Source organism: Lynx rufus, unplaced genomic scaffold, assembly GCF_022079265.1.
Source record: "Lynx rufus isolate CCGP_SWC_20201006 ecotype Redwood Valley unplaced genomic scaffold, mLynRuf1.p SCAF_23, whole genome shotgun sequence".
Classification (NCBI taxonomy): domain Eukaryota; kingdom Metazoa; phylum Chordata; class Mammalia; order Carnivora; family Felidae; genus Lynx; species Lynx rufus.
Genome location: NW_025814838.1, coordinates 3,480,094 through 3,495,915, shown reverse-complemented (window position 1 = coordinate 3,495,915; position 15,822 = coordinate 3,480,094). Strand labels below are relative to the sequence as shown.

Genomic DNA, 15,822 nt, shown 5'->3' with positions numbered 1-15,822 from the left:
GGAGAATTTCTTTTTTTTTTTTTAAGTTTATTTACTTCGAGAAAGAGAGAGAGCACACACACGCGGGCGCACGTGCAAGCAGGGGAGGGTCAAAGAGAGACTGAGGAAGAGACCGAACCCCAAGCAGGCTCCTGGCCGTCAGTGCGGAGCCCCACACGGGGCTCGATCCCACAAACCGTGAGATCATGACGAGCAGAAATCAAGAGTCGGACGCTTAACCGACTGAGCCACCCAAGCACCCCTGAAAATCAAAAAGAGAATTTTTAGGTAAGGCAGAATTAGTTCTACATTAACAAGACCAGATCCAACTTGGGGATGGATTCTTTAGCCAAACTGTAGAGAATGGAAACTGTTTACAGAAAACGGTATCTACCCATGTACTCAGAGGTGCACACTATATGCTGGCATTCAGAAGGCGTTCTCAAAGAGCTTTGTTTTATTTTCTTGGATTTTAAGATGCCTAAGGCCCTCTTCATCCTCGATCTTGGGGGCCAGATAGCACTTCACACGCCCCACCCCAGCAATCTTACACTCTACCACGAGGGGTCCATCTGCCGGCACACGGAGTGCTACTGTAGGGGAGAGTGGGGTCGCTTTCATAAAGAGGTTCAGGGACCTCGGTGCAAAAGCTAGCTGAACTTGGTTCACTCAGCTCTACAGTAACAGCCTCCTCCTCTCTGTCAACGTTATTCCTCTTCGACAACTTAATACTTCCGTTCCCAGGTTTCTGCACTCGGAGAAAATCTCGCTCTGTCTTTTGCACAAAAGGCTACACCAGGGTCCCCAGCGTGACTGAGATCTGGGCATACAGGTGCGCATTCACCAGAAGGCATCTTCACTCCACAGCTATACTCTGCGTCTGGATTTCCAAGTTCAACATCTAAGTCCGCTGACTTCATTTCATAGTCTGAAACCTTTCCCTGCTTTGGAGCTTCAAGTACCAGCATCGAGGTGCCTGCATCAGCTTCAACCCTTCGCATGAGGACGTCATCAGTGCCAGCCCAGTTTTGTATTTTGGATGTGCTGGTGAGGTTCACGGTCACGGCCAAGTTGTGGTCACAGCTGGACATGTGGAAACCCCGGGAGCACAGGGGCGAGCTGCACCGGGGAGGCGTGGGATGAGTCGACACTGGGCAGGTTCACACCCCCAGGCTGATGTCCCAGGGGGCCTTGATGATGACGTCCTTCAGCGGCTCCAGCACCTTCTTCAGGATGGAGCCCTGGACTGGGCACGCCTGGAACACGATGGCAGAGTCACAAGGATGAGGCTACAGGTGGAGGGAAGGAGGAAGGGCTGGCCAGCTTAGGTGTCACAGGGTGACAGCAAGCAGGGAACGTGGTGGTGAGAGCCTGTGACCCAGGAAGATCACAACCTACTTATGCAACTTACAAAACTTCTGGGCAGTAAGACTCACCAGTCCCATTTTACAGATGGGAAAACAGACTCAGAGAGGCCCCATCTTTGCCCATGGTTCCTCACCTCATCAATGTGGAGAACAGGATGTGGACTCCAAGTCTACGTGACTCTACGGGCAGCACCTTCTCTACCTTGACACTATGGTGCCACCTGGGGTTTTAGCTGCATACAAGGAAGAACCTTCTGGAAGTAAATTATGTTACTCTCAAAGAGCACTTGGATGAGCCATTGGCAAGAGGAAGATACGAATGGGAGGAAATTCTGAAGGTGGGGGCAGCAGAACCGAGGGCATCTGTGGCGCCCCCATGAGGGACAGCTCTCCTTTATTGTGACACAGCGCGATGGCAGGGGGGATGAGGGGTAAGAGGCAATCTCTGTCAACGGTGACGGAGGCATCCATGTGCACCTTTAACACTCAGGCTCAATGACGGACAAAGGGCACGAAGCCTGGCAGAATAGACGCTTCAGAGTCAGACCAGCCTAGGAGGGCGTCCCCAGCTGAGCCACCTGAGCCAGTCCCTGACCCCCTCTGTGCCTCACTTTCCCACGTCCTTGAAGCAAGTTACCGCCGGCCCCTCCCTCACAGGCTCACGTGCCACACAGCAGGGAGAATGCCCATTTGGGGCCTGGCACACCGTGAGGGACCAACGCACGCCAGCCTCCCTACCCCTTCTCTTCATCGGAGCAAGAGGCTGATGTTTTCAAAAAGATGTGCTAAAAACCAGGGGGAAAGGCAGAAAGGAAGCAGACAGAGAAAATACCCTTTGTTTTGCAAGGCTCTTTGGTTGCAAGAGGGAAAAAAATCCACTCAAAGAGCTGGAGCAAAAGGAGAGGGGACAGAGAAAAAGGAGCAGCTGATTGAGGACAGAGCGGTCCCTTTCACGACAGGGTGCGGGTGAGGTCCCGCAGAGCCCAGTCAAGGAGCACACGGCAGCCAGCCAGCCTCCGGGGCCAGGACTGCTCTCTGGGCGCCTGCCTCCTCTCGGCCCTCCCGCATCTCGTTTCCCTGTCCCTTCCGGTGTCTGCTCCTCTCTCCTCCCTCTGCAAACTGGCCTTCTGGCTTCTCTGCAGAGAGAGACGGCCACCTCGGGGCCCTGAGGTTTGAAGTCCTTTCCCGAGCGCTCAGCGGCCTGCGGAGCATCTTTGAGGTCTCGTTTCCAAATTCTGATTGGCCCAGCTTACTGTCAGGCATGGATCCTGGGCCAATCGGATGGGAGGTGGCAGCGGTGGTGGGGTACAGCCGGCAGCTGGGGCTTATGATCTCAAAGGAATGCAATTCCGCACAGACAGTCCTACATCCCCACCAGAATGGCTTGAGTTAATGTCCTGACAACACCGGTCGGTGGCAAGGCTGTGCAGCAAGGGGAGCTCTGCCCCCCTGCTGGTGGGAGTGGCAAGGGATGTGTCCACCCTGGGAAACTGCTCGGCACGTCTTTCAAAGCCAAACGAAGGTACCCCTGCCCCTTGACCAAGCAATTCCCCGGCTGAGGAGACGTCCAAGGTGAATGATTGCTTACGACCACCTGAAGCAATACCTGAAAGGTTCACAGCAACCCCAGACCGCAAAGAACCCAAACATCCATCAACAGTAAAGTCAGATGAATAAATTGTGGCACGTTCGTCATATTGCGAAGCGCTGAGAGAAGAAACAACTACCACCACGTGCAACGTAGACAGAGCTCGCCGGGCACGACATTTAGCGAAAGAAGCCGTACCCAAGAGGGTATACACTGTACGATCCCATTTACCAAAAAGTGGATCAGTGGTGATCAAGACTGTACTACGGGTTATCTTGGGGGAGTATCAGCTGGGAGAGGGCACGAGGGAGCCTCCTGGGACATTACAAATGCTCCATATCTTCTTTCTCGGTGGTGGTTATGGAAAGAAATCATCAAGATGGGGGCGCCTGGGTGGCTCAGTTGGTTGAGCATCCGAGTTCGGCTCAGGTCATGATCTTGCAGTCTGTGAGTTCGAGCCCCGCATCGGGCTCTGTGCTGACAGCTCGGAGCCTGGAGCCTGCTTCCGATTCTGTGTCTGCCTCTCTCTCTGGCCCTCTCCCGCTCACACTCTGTCTCTTTCTCTCAAAAACAAATGTAAAAAAATAAAAGACTTCAAGACTGTAAAACATAAATTAAATAAATAAATAAATAAATAAACGTTAAAAAATTGACATTAAAAAAAAAAGAAAGAAATCATCAAGCTGAACACTTAAGATTTGTGCCCTTTACTATATGTAAGTCATTCCTCAGTTAAAAAAAAGGGGGTGCCTGGGTGGCTCAGTCGGTTAAGTGTCCGACTTTGGCTCAGGTCATGATCTCACTGCTCGTGAGTTTGAGCCCTATGTCGTCGGGCTCTGTGCTGACAGCTCAGAGCCTGGAGTCTGCTTCAGATTCTGTGTGTCTCTCTCTCTGCCCATCTCCTGCTCACACACTCTCTCTCTCTCAAAAATAAATAAACATTAAACATTTTTTAAAAAGAGAGAGAGAAGAGCATATTATGGCCATAATATGTATAACATAGAATCAACTACATAACCAACCACACAGTCACCTTTGTCTGGAATAGATGGAGTAAACATACACATGTATGTGTGTTTATTTTACATATGACATATGTGTGTATATATATGTATATCATACATAGTATGTGCATTATATATGTATAATATATGCATTCGATTCATGCATATATTCATACATACATACGTATATATAAGAGAGAAGGGGGACAAATCTGAATTATATTTGGGGCATGTATTCAGTCTAGGAAGGGCAGATCGGAGCAAGACCAGGCTGGAGGCAGGGAAGCCTGTGAAAAGGTCGATCTCTTTGTCCAAGCAGGAGATGGCCGTGGCTGGCCCCTGAGACGGATGTGGGGAAACAGACTTGAGGGCAGCCGACAGGACATGGTGGCGGGTGCAATAATGAGGAGGTGAGGGAAGGAGCTGTATCGGGGTGACTCCGGTATTTCTGGCTCGGGTAACTGGGTAGCCGGCAACGCGACCCCCAGATGAGGGAGGCCACAGGAGGGGCCGCCGTGGAGGAGGCAGGGAGGACGGCGGACTTGGTCTCAGGCAGGTGAGGTGTGAGCCACCAGAGGCCCACCAAATGGAGCTGTCAGAAACCATGCGACCCACTGCACCGGACAGGGTCCCCTGGAAACAGACTGGGAGGCGGGGTTCGGTGAGGTGGATGGGGGTGCCCTGGGGAAGTGACGTGGGCGGCCCTGGCGGAGGGACAAGCTGGCCTGCAGTGTGGTTGCAAGGGAGGCGGCCACCTGTCCCGTGCTGAGCTCTGGAGCCAGGTGGCTCCTCGGTGTTGTCCCGAATTGAGACAAAGGGACCGGGTCTCTGCACCCCCAGCTGGTCAATCACTGGCCGTGGCTGCTCTGGGAGGCGCATCTCCGTGGGTGAGGCCCAGGGCAGTGCCTCGTGAGCAGCTGTATGGCCCCAGCAGGGGGGGGCATCAGCCCGGATGAAGCCCCTGCCCCCCTCCCAGGGTGTATCCAGCTCTGACTCCAAGGAAGCCTGCAGACCGACCGTGAGCATCAGACACCCCTGCTCTCGCTCCCTCACCTGCTTCCCACAGGCACCCACCCTCTGGCAAGCCCCTCGCGTCCCAGCTCTGCCCGCGGTGCCCACGGAGCCGGCTCCTTCTGTTTTTTATAGAAAGAGCGGGATTTTCCTCGGACGCAAACACTCAAAGCAATTAAGGCCACTTGTCACCACCATTCCTGTTCTGCGGCCAACCTCTGGAGCGTCAGGGGCGATCCCATCGCCACCAAGGCCACAAAATCGCACTCAGGGGCTTGTAGGGTCAGGGGCCGTCTCCCAAGGGCTGGACAAGTTCACTCCCGAGAGGGTCTCTCATCCCCGCGTGCCCCGGTCCAAGCCACCAGCATCTGTCACCTGACGCACTGCAGTAGCCCCTCCGGCTTCCATGCTCCCACCCAGCCCTGGCCCCTCTACAGTGTCCTCTCAGCACAGCAGCCAGACTGACACGTTAAACCCTGTCCATCACAGTCCCCCTCTTCTCAAACTCCCACTTCAGCTTCCACCTCTCTGACAAAAAGTCCATCCAACGGCCTTTCTGAGCTCCTTTCTACGCCCCTCCCGCTTGCCTGTTGCACCCTGGCACATTTGCCTCCCCAGGCACACTCCTGCCTCAGGGCCTTTGCACTTGCTGCTTCCCCATCCTGGAATACTTTTTATACCTTCAGATCTCCACTCAAATATCACCTTCTCAAGGAGGCCCTCCCTGACTGCTTTATTTTATTTTATTTTATTTTATTTTATTTTATTTTATTTTATTTTATTTTATTTTATTTTGATTTCATTTTTAAGTAATCTCTACACCCAACATGGAGATGGAACTCACTACCCTGAGATCAAGGGTCACACGCTCCACCGACTGAGCCAGCCAGGCACCACAGCGAACGCTCTATTTTAAACTCCAGCCCCTCGCCACCTGTCCCGTCCCTTAGCCCTGATTCACTTTCCCCTCTTCAGGAACTGACCTCTGAATGTATAACTTCCTCACTTATTTTACCCGTCATTGTCTTTCCCGTGAACTCCACAGGGGCAGAGATTTGGGGTTTGTGTCCGGTGACTAGAATGCTACCTCGTGCTTATTAGCAGTGGAGTTCCACGTGTGTCGATTACCTGATTTAAGAAACAAATAACAGGTCATGCTTAGCCCTGGTCTTAGCCTCAGCCTCAGGCTGCCACGATGAAATGCCATACACTGGGTGGCTTCAAAGCAGAAACGGGTTTCCTCACCAATCGGGAGGCTGGGAGTCTGAGATCCGATGGCCAGTGTGGGTGAGCTCTGGTGAGAGCCCTCTTCCCGGCCTACAGACGGCCACCTCCTTGCCGTGTGCCCACGTGGCCTCTCCTCGGGGCCCACTCACAGTGTTCCTCTTCTTATAAGGCCCCCAGTCCTATCAGATTGAGACCCCACACTTACGACCTCGTTTTACACCTTCCAGAAACCCTATCTCCAAATACAGTCACACCGGGTTTGGGGCTTCAAAAAACACATCTTAGGGGCGAGGGAGGGGGCGCAATTCAGACCACAGTAGCTCTAATTGCTATTCTCCTCATTTTACAGATGATAAGACTGAGGGTCCAAGGAGCCACATGCCCGAGCCAAGGGCACCCAGCTCAGAAGTGGCGGAGGAAGCGTCCAAACCAGCATCGGCGTCCCTCTGCCCTGCTGCCTGCCATTCCCTGTGCTGGGAATGCTCTCCCCATGGCCAGCTCCTTCTCCAGCTCAACGGTCACCTGCCCAATAGGGCCTTCCCTATACATGGCAGCCATCTCCTGCTTCTCAGTTACCGTCACGTTGCTCCCTTCATTTTCCTTCACGACCCATGAAACGTTCTGAGATTACCTCCCGCCTACCTGTCCAGGTGTGGGCGGAATGCTGGAGACCCAGGCAGGCAAGGGAGTCAGTGGAGACAACCTCAGGCTCGTGACAACAATGACCTCTCACAGGACGCTCACACGTGCAGAGAAAATCAATTTGCCAAATGACCAATTTACTGGGCAACTAATTCACTGAATCTTTGTTTCTACTGTTTATGAGGTTTTCGCCACTCGTGGCCCAAAGCAGTTTGGGCAGCCTTTGGGGATTTTTCAAAGTCCTACTATAGCTGCACTGCCCCAGCCCCGTGTGCCTCTGCCCTTGAAACAGCTGAGGACGTGTTCCCGAGACCTCTTCTCATGGGGCTGCCGTGGCCACAGGCCTGGGGCAGGGCACTGGGAAGGACATCTGCTGGCCATCACTCAGACTGCGGACTCATCATGGACACGCTCCCCCAGCCAAAGTGCTACTGCCCTTTCAGGCTGGGGGGTCTGCAGGCCACAGATACCAGAACCTGAACCTGAGCAAGGTAACTGAGGGATTCGCCTCACATAGAATATTTAGGGACTCAAAACGAACTCAAAAACCACAATAAACTCTTGAATGCGATACTTCCAAAAATCAAAAATACTAATGCAAAAATTACACGAGGAACAGAATAAGCACATTTTCGATAAAGATAGTGCTGTGGCAAGCCATGCTAGAGCATCGGACAAAAGGAAAAGTCAATGATACTGAGATCATCTTTATTTAAAATGTTTGAATTTTGTTCACCCTGGATTTTTTTTTTTTTGCAGTAACTTTGATTTTTAAAAATATGTGTTGAAATATTATCTGTCAACATACACTTCCGGGAACAAGAAGCAGCTGTTCTTTTTCCCTGTTCTTCCTACTTGGCACTCCTGAAAACCTGGCCATTATGTATAAAACAATCATGGAACTCTGAAAGGTGGAGAGAAGGAGGCAGAATGGCCAAGGACAGTGGGACCCAAGGCACGACCTGACAGTGAGTTAGTTCCCTGGGTTTTCTTTTTGCCTCATATACCCCATACTTGGGGCTGAAGAAGCCAACAATCCAGAAATATCATCAGTCACAGACGAAAAGCCCCAACAAAGCTGGTTCTTTCCAGCCAAAGGAAGTGAAAGGGCAACCTAGCAAGGCAGAAAATGTGTAGCCAATAACCGCTCCAGGGCAGCCAAGCACCACAGAAAGTGCTAGGCCTACCCCAAACCCCCCCCCCACGCATGCCAGCAAGGCTTAGTGGGGAGCCTGGACGGCCACACTCACCATGCTGGAACAAGACAAGACACCCAACCTCTCCCAGGGTCCGATAGGGAACTCCATCCCCACAGGGGATCAGTATCAACAGAGACCATGCAGAGAACCTGAACTTCAATCAGGCAGTAATGAAGCACCTCTCATTGCCTCCAAGGCAGAAATTTCACTCACTACTGTCCAATGATAATGATGACACTGTGCCCATGGCGTCAGGAAGGCCAAGTGGGGACCAGAAATAAGGCACTCCTACCTTTCCCATCCAGCCAGATATCCACGGGGGCCTAGTGAAGAGGAGGACTCCCAACCCTGCCCAGAGGTAGCAAGGAGCCTCCCTTCTGAGGGCCAACAGAGGTCAAATGGGCAACCTGGACTTCCAGCCCCCACTGGCAGTAATGAGTCTCGCACCCTCTCATCCCCTATCCCCTACTGGAGAAATGTCTGAGGAAGCCAGCTAAAACAGAAGGTTTACATAAGATTCAGTCTCAGAAGATAACACAAAAATGTCCAAGTATCAATCAAAAATCACTTGCCAGGGCAGCTATCTGGTTCAGTCACTGGAGCATGCAACTCTTGATGTCAGGGTTGTGAGTTCAAGCCCCACATTGGGTGTAGAGCTTACTTAATAAAAAAAAAAAAAAATAGCTTATCATACCAAGTGCAAGAAAGATCTCAACTTGAATGAAAAAAAAAAAAAAAAAAGACAGTCAGGGGTACCTGGGTGGTTCAGTTGGTTAAATGTCAACTCTTGGTTTCGGCTCAGGTCACGTTCATGAGATTGAGCCCCACATCAGGCTCTGAACTGAGAGCACAGACCTGCTTGGGATTTTCTCTCTCTCTCTCTTTCTGTCCCTCACCTGCACTCTCTCTCTCTCAAAAATATATAAACATTTTTTAAAAAGACAATCAATGGATACCAACATTGATATGACAGACATGTTATGATTATCTGGCAAAGATTTTGGAGCAGGAATCATCAAAATGCTTCCAAGTGGGGTGCCTGGCTGACTCAGTCATTGGAGTGTGTGACTCTTGATCCCGGGGTTGTGAGTTCGAGCCTTGCATTGGATGTAGAGATTACTAAAATAAAGTAAAATAAAATATTTTAAAAATAGATAAAATAGGGGTGCTTGGGTGTCTCAGTCGGTTAAGCGTCTGACTTCGGCTCAGGTCACGATCTCATGGTTCAGGAGTTCGAGCCCCACATCGGGCTCTGTGCTGACAGCTCGGAGCCTGGAGCCTGCTTCAGATTCTGTGTCTTCCTCTCTTTCTCTCTCTGCCCCTCCCCTGCTCTCACTGTGTGTCTTACTCTCTCAAGAATAAACATTTTTTTTAATTTTTAATGAATAAATTAATTAATTAAATTAAATTAAACAGAGCTTCAAGAACCTCTGGGACTGTAACAAAAGATCTAACACTGGATTCCCCAAAGAAAAGGAGAAAGAGGGTGGCCCTGAAAAGGACTTGGAGATATAAATGCAGAAAACTTAACAAATTTGCCAAAGGACATAAACCCACAGATGCAGAAAAGGTCAACAAACAGGATAAAACCAAAGAAATCCACATTTTGGGAAATCCACACCAAAATGTATCTTATTCAACTTCTGAAAACTAAACAAAAATTGGAAGTCAGTGAGAGAAACAATACTTTACCTATGGGGAAAAAAATTTGAAAGACCATGGATTTCCCACCAGAAGTCACAAAGGCTAGAAGAAAGTAGAACATTTTTCAAGTGCTGTTAAGAAAAGAATGGTCGACCCAAAATTCTATATTCAGCAAAAATATCCTTCAGGAATGAAGAAAAATTAACACATTCTCAGATAAAGGAAAACTAAAAGAATTTGTCACCAGCAGGCCTCCTTTAAAAGAACAACTAAAGGAGGTTCTCTAAACAGAAAGTATTAAAGAAGAAACCTTGAGACATCAAGGAAGAAGAAAGACCAACAAAGAGTAAATAAAAGAGATACAGGTAAATGCAGTATATTTTCATTTCCCCTTGAGTTTTCTAAATTATGTTTGATGGTTGATTCAAAAATTATAACACTATTTGATGTGTTTCTAAATGTACGTAGAAGAAATATTTAAAATTATATTGTAAAAGGGGTGGGTAAAAAGATGTAAAGAGAGGAAAGGCTTCTATACTTTACTTAAATTGATGAAATACTGACACGAGTAGACTTAAAAAGTATGTATATATAATATATATTCAGGAAAAACACTAAGAAAAAAGCATAGAACAATATATACTCAAAAACGCTATCAATGAGTCAGAATGGAATTCTAAAAATTATTCAAGTAACCCACAGGAAGCCAAGAAAAAGAAAACAGAGAAATGAAAAACAGAACAAAAATAAAACAAACAAAAAAAAAGCAAACTTAAGCCCTAACACAGCAGTAATTACATTAACTATAAGTAGTCTAAATATATCAATTAAAAGACAGAGATTGGCAGAGCAGCCTAACTTCATGCTCTTTACAAGAAACTCCCTGCAAATGTAACAATACATGTACATTAACAGTATAAGGATGGAGAGATATGTATCCTGAAAACCTAACCAAAAAAGCAAGATATGTTAATTTCAGACAAAGGAGGCTCCAGAGCAAAAATAATTACCAGAGACAGAAAGGAACACCATCTAAAGATAAAAGAGTCCATCTGTCAAGAAGACAAAGCAATCTTACATGTGTATGCATCAAACAACAGAACTACAAAACATGTGCAGCAAAAACGGATAGAACCAAAGGGAGAAATAGACAAATATACAGTCACAGTTGGAGATATCAATACCCCCTCTGGTTGCACTGATAAAGCAACTGGTCACAAAATGAGTAAAGATGTAGAAGAACTCAACAACACCAGCAACCAGCAGGATTTAGTTGACATTTATGGAACACACCACCCAGTATCAGCATAATACATATTATTTTCAAGGGCTCACAGAATATATACCTAGATATATCAAATCCTAGCACAGAAAACAAACCTCAATAAATTTAAAAGAATTCAAATCACATAGACTGTGTTCTCTGACTGTAGTAGAATCAAACTAGAAATGAATAACAGAAAAAAAAAACAGTAAAATCTCCAAACATTTGGAAACTAAAAACTACACTTTTTTAAAGTAGGATTCATGCCCATTGCAGAGCCCAACATGGGGCCCAAACTCATGGCCCCGAGATCACAACCCTAAGATCAAGACCTGAACTGAGATCAAGAGTTGGACACTTAACCAACTGAGCCACCCAGGCATCCCTGAACAATATACTTTATGAGTCAAAGGGGAAGTCTCAAAGGAAACTAAAAGTAAGTTGAAATGAATGAAAATGAAAATATAACAAAATTTGTGGACACATATAAGGAAATGTTGACAGAGAATTGATAGCTTACATGAGTACTTACATGAGAAAAGAATAAAACTCTCAAACAATAATCTAAGCTACCGTCTCAAGAACCTAGAAACAAAAACAAGCCTACAAGAAAGCAGAAAAAAGATAAAAACAAAAATCAGCAAAACTAAAAATAGAAAAGCAGTAGAGAAAATCAATGAAACATACATCTGGTTCTTTGAAAAAAAATCAATAAAATTGACAAATTTCTAGGAAGACTGACAAAAACAAAAAGAGAGAAGACGCAAATTGCCAATATCAGGAATGATGTAGAGATATTACTACAGACCCCGCAGGCACCTGAAGCACAAGAATAAAGGAACACTTCAAACAACACACACCATCTACACACACAAATTTGATAACTTAAATGAAATGAATAGTTCTTGAAAAGCATCAACTACCACAACTCACCCAATATGAAACAAGTAATTTGGATAGCCCTATAACTATTAAGAAAAGCGAATTTAGAATTTAAAAACTCCCAAAAGAAGTCTCCAGGCCCAGATGGTTTCACTGGAGAATTCTAGCAAACATTTAAAGGAAAAATAACAACTCTACACAATCTCTTCCAGAAAATAGAAGAGGGTGGCACGCTTCCAGTTCATTTTATGAAGCCAGTATTTCAGGGACACCAGTACCAGATGAAGAGAGTACAACAAAAGGCAAACCACACATCAGTAGTGAAGATGTGACAGGAAAGGGAGATGAACCGATAAAGGGTATGCCAAGGGGCAAACTACCCCTGTGGGCACCGGGAGCTCAGTCCCACTGGGGTCCAGCTGAGAACCAAACAGAACTGCTACTAGAGACAGAATTTGCCTACTGGAGGACAGGGAGTCTGAGGAACTCCCATCTCCCACTGGCTGGAAGTAGCCCCTCAGGGGTGTTAGCTCCCCTGTACATCTGAGTAGTATGTGCACAGAGCCGAATGACCTCTGGAGGTTTGGATGACTTTTACAATGATGGAAATGTTCTGTATCTGTACAGTCCAATATGGTACCCATGGCCACATGTGGCTACTCAGCACTTGAAGAATGGCTGCTGTGACTGAGGAACTGAAGTTTTACTTTATTTAATTTTAATGATCTTAAAATCGCATGGTCGGATGTGATCATGGCTGCCACATTGCACGGTGCATCTTTGGAGAAAGCAAAGCAGAGGCCTCACAGTGCATTTACAAAACAGGGTGCTAGAAGGAGCGGGGAGCTGTCCACCGTAGCAGTGCTGAATATACCTGCCAAAGAGGGGGAACAATCAACAGAACTTGGTATCAGATTAGGTAGGGAGGGTGAGTGGTTTCAAGTAGGGTGTGCTAGAGAAGGCCATAGCTTCTACGGGTCATGTGTTCAGGGACTGATTTCACCAGTGTCACAGGGCACAATTTGGACCCTTATGTCTGCTGTCAGGAAGGGTCCAGAGGAGCACCAAACAGTCCCCTCACTGCTCCTCCAAGACTAAGCCTCCTTTGCAAATCGTAAAGCAGCCGGTTCTGCAGGAGGCAGTTTAAGGTGAGAAATATTAGTATGTTTGGGGTTTCTCGTGTCTTTCATGGTGCTCTAAAAGGGAACATAATCACAGCAGCATTTCTGTCAGAAAAGCAAAACAAGGTCCCCACCTGAAGAAAGTGATTCCGGACTGAGCAGTACTCTCGCAGTGCCTACATGCTGACATATTATAATGTTTTCTTGATAGTTAGACATACTCTGTTGTTACTCAATCGGACTCCTCTGAAACGGCTGCCAATAGCCCAATTAAATAGTTAGCTAAATATATTACTGACACACTGCTGTGTATTTGGCCCTAATGAGGTTTGTAGGAAATGCATTTGCCAGACCACAAGGGCTCCAAGGGTGGAAACTGCTGGTGGCTTGGTTCTCTGTGGCCACAGCCATTGGTCCCAGGCCAGCCATCCCTGAGGAAGAGCCTCTTGTAAACTAAGATGCCTGAGCTAGAGCAAAGAGTTAGAGGCCTGACTCAGTTTCCCCGAGGAGAATAATCAGTCTCGGGTCTGCAGCAGCTGCCACAACAAAATACCAGAAGCTGGGTGGCTTTAACACAGAAATCCATTTGTTAACAGTTCTGGGGGCTAGAAGCCCAACGTCAGAGTTTCGGAAATCATGGCCACTGGTGAGAGACGTCATCCTGGCTTGAAGGGAGTCAACCACCTTCTTGCTGCGCCTTGCATACCTACCCAGGGCTAGTCTTGTACAGATGCAACCTTATAAACAGAGGTGAATAAAATCGTCTTTGCTCTTTTCCTTATTCCAGGTTAGTGGCATCTCTGAACCACCAAATGGAATAAGCAAAAGAACAAAAAAGATTTTGGTCACCTCTGTTTAGAAGGGTAGGTATAGGGGCGCCTGGGTGGCGCAGTCGGTTAAGCGTCCAACTTCAGCCAGGTCACAATCTCGCAGTCCGTGAGTTCGAGCCCCGCATCAGGCTCTGGGCTGATGGCTCAGAGCCTGGAGCCTGTTTCCGATTCTGTGTCTCCCTCTCTCTCTGCCCCTCCCCCATTCATGCTCTGTCTCTCTCTGTCCCAAAAATAAATAAATGTTGAAAAAAAAAATTCTAAAAGAAGGGTAGGTATGTAGTCAGACATCCCATGCTCATACCGCTGAAGTGTACTGAGCACCTACTATATCCCAGACACTGAGCTGTGTGCTGCAGGTCTTGTGGTGAACAAAAGGCACCTCCTGCCTCAGAGTCTAGAATGTCCGAGAGGAAGTGCAGGACACCATGGGAACACATCAGAGCATCCCTAGTCATGACTTGGATTTAAGCTCAGCAACAGTAAATGATTATGAGTCATTTTTCCGGGTGAAGGAAGTACGGATGGCAGTGGAGGGGTGTTCCCAGCAGCAGTGGGGACAACATCTAGACAAAGACCTTGAGGTAAGAGGCCATGACACATTGGAAGAAGAGGAAGGTCAACACATCTGGAGCAAACTCCTTCATGCCCAGCCCACAGCAACACCAGGGCATCACAGACACCCACCCTCTTAGGTCAGATGCCAGGTAAGAGGCAGCACTTTGACCTGGCCACATCTTCAGTGGCACCCCACAACTCCAGGATGCAGCCCCATGTTAGGAAGTTCCTCTAAAGGACAGTGAACAAAAACGGGCCTGGGAATCAGAAAGACCAGGATTTGTGTCCAGTTTCTGCCTCTTCTGGAAGCATTGACTCTGGGAAGGTTGCTCACTTCTCTGAGCTTCAGCCTCCCATTCCACAAACATTGGCTGGCTGCCTCCTGGCTGGCAGATGTCGCGCTGGGTGCCTGTGATATGGTGGTAAACACAACAGACACGGGCCACTTCCGGTCTGGCAGGGGAGACCCACAATCAACAAATAGGTAACGATCACATGTGATCGGAACAGCGATGGAAGCACACAGGGTGTCAGGATGGAGGGAATGGGAGAGGGGGATCCATTTACATGGGGAGTCAGGGAAGACTTCTTGGTGGAGGTGACATCTGAGCCGAGACCAGAAGATGAATAATAGTGCCCAACCCCCAGGGGGGTTTCTGAGAACTACATGAAATACTATCCATAAATAATGTCCATAAAGTGCACTGCCTAGTGCATAGGTAGAGCTCAAAATATGCTGGCTTTATCATCTGCCACTAAAATCTAAGCTCCTTTATAGTGAGGAACAAGTCTGTGTTTGCCAGGATTGCACCTGGCACATGCAAAGAGTCGAATGAACTCACGAGTTTCATCTTTCCTTGGGTTATTGCATCACCTCTCCTTCATTTTTGAAGGGCAATTTGAGTATTCTACCTACAGTCAACAATAATGCACTCATTACGAGGCTGGATCTCATGTTAAGCGTTCTTATCACAATAAAATAAAATAAAAAGCATTTGCTGAGTTCATTTATAATAATAATTGTAATAAGAGTCGCAGTGAGAGTAACATTTGGTAGCAGTATTAGCCAGAGGAGTAGTAATATTAGCAGCGATAGTAATAGAAGAAAGAGTATTAGCAATTCATGCTACGGGCGACCCTCTCGGCGACGGCAGTACGTTGCAGTGGAAAGAATACGATTTCAAGTCAGGCAGAGCCACACTTGAATCCTGGTCCAGCTACATGGCTGCTGTGAAGCAGCTGAATCTCCTTTCTCTAAGCCTCAGTTTTCTCATCTATATGTTGGGGATAACAGTGCGTGTCTCACAGGGCTGCTGTGGGGATAGGGGAGGTGTATGTATGGTGACTGGGACAGAGCGGGCCCACCATAGATGGTGGCTGTCGAGACGACAAGCATGCTGCCCAGGTAACCAAGCTCCAGGCATCTGACACTCAACCGGCTTTTTGGGGGACAGACCGGGAAGCAACATGGACGTGTGTGGGTGAGGGCTTGCGGCTTCCAAGGGCTTA

The 15,822-nt window shown here is 47.7% G+C and overlaps 1 pseudogene; it reads right to left on the bottom strand.

Moving 5' to 3' along the window:
- Nucleotides 1–408: 408 nt before the first annotated feature.
- On the bottom strand, nt 409–1,817 carry LOC124518019 (proliferating cell nuclear antigen-like; annotated as a pseudogene).
- Between the last annotated feature and the right edge of the window lie 14,005 nt (nt 1,818–15,822).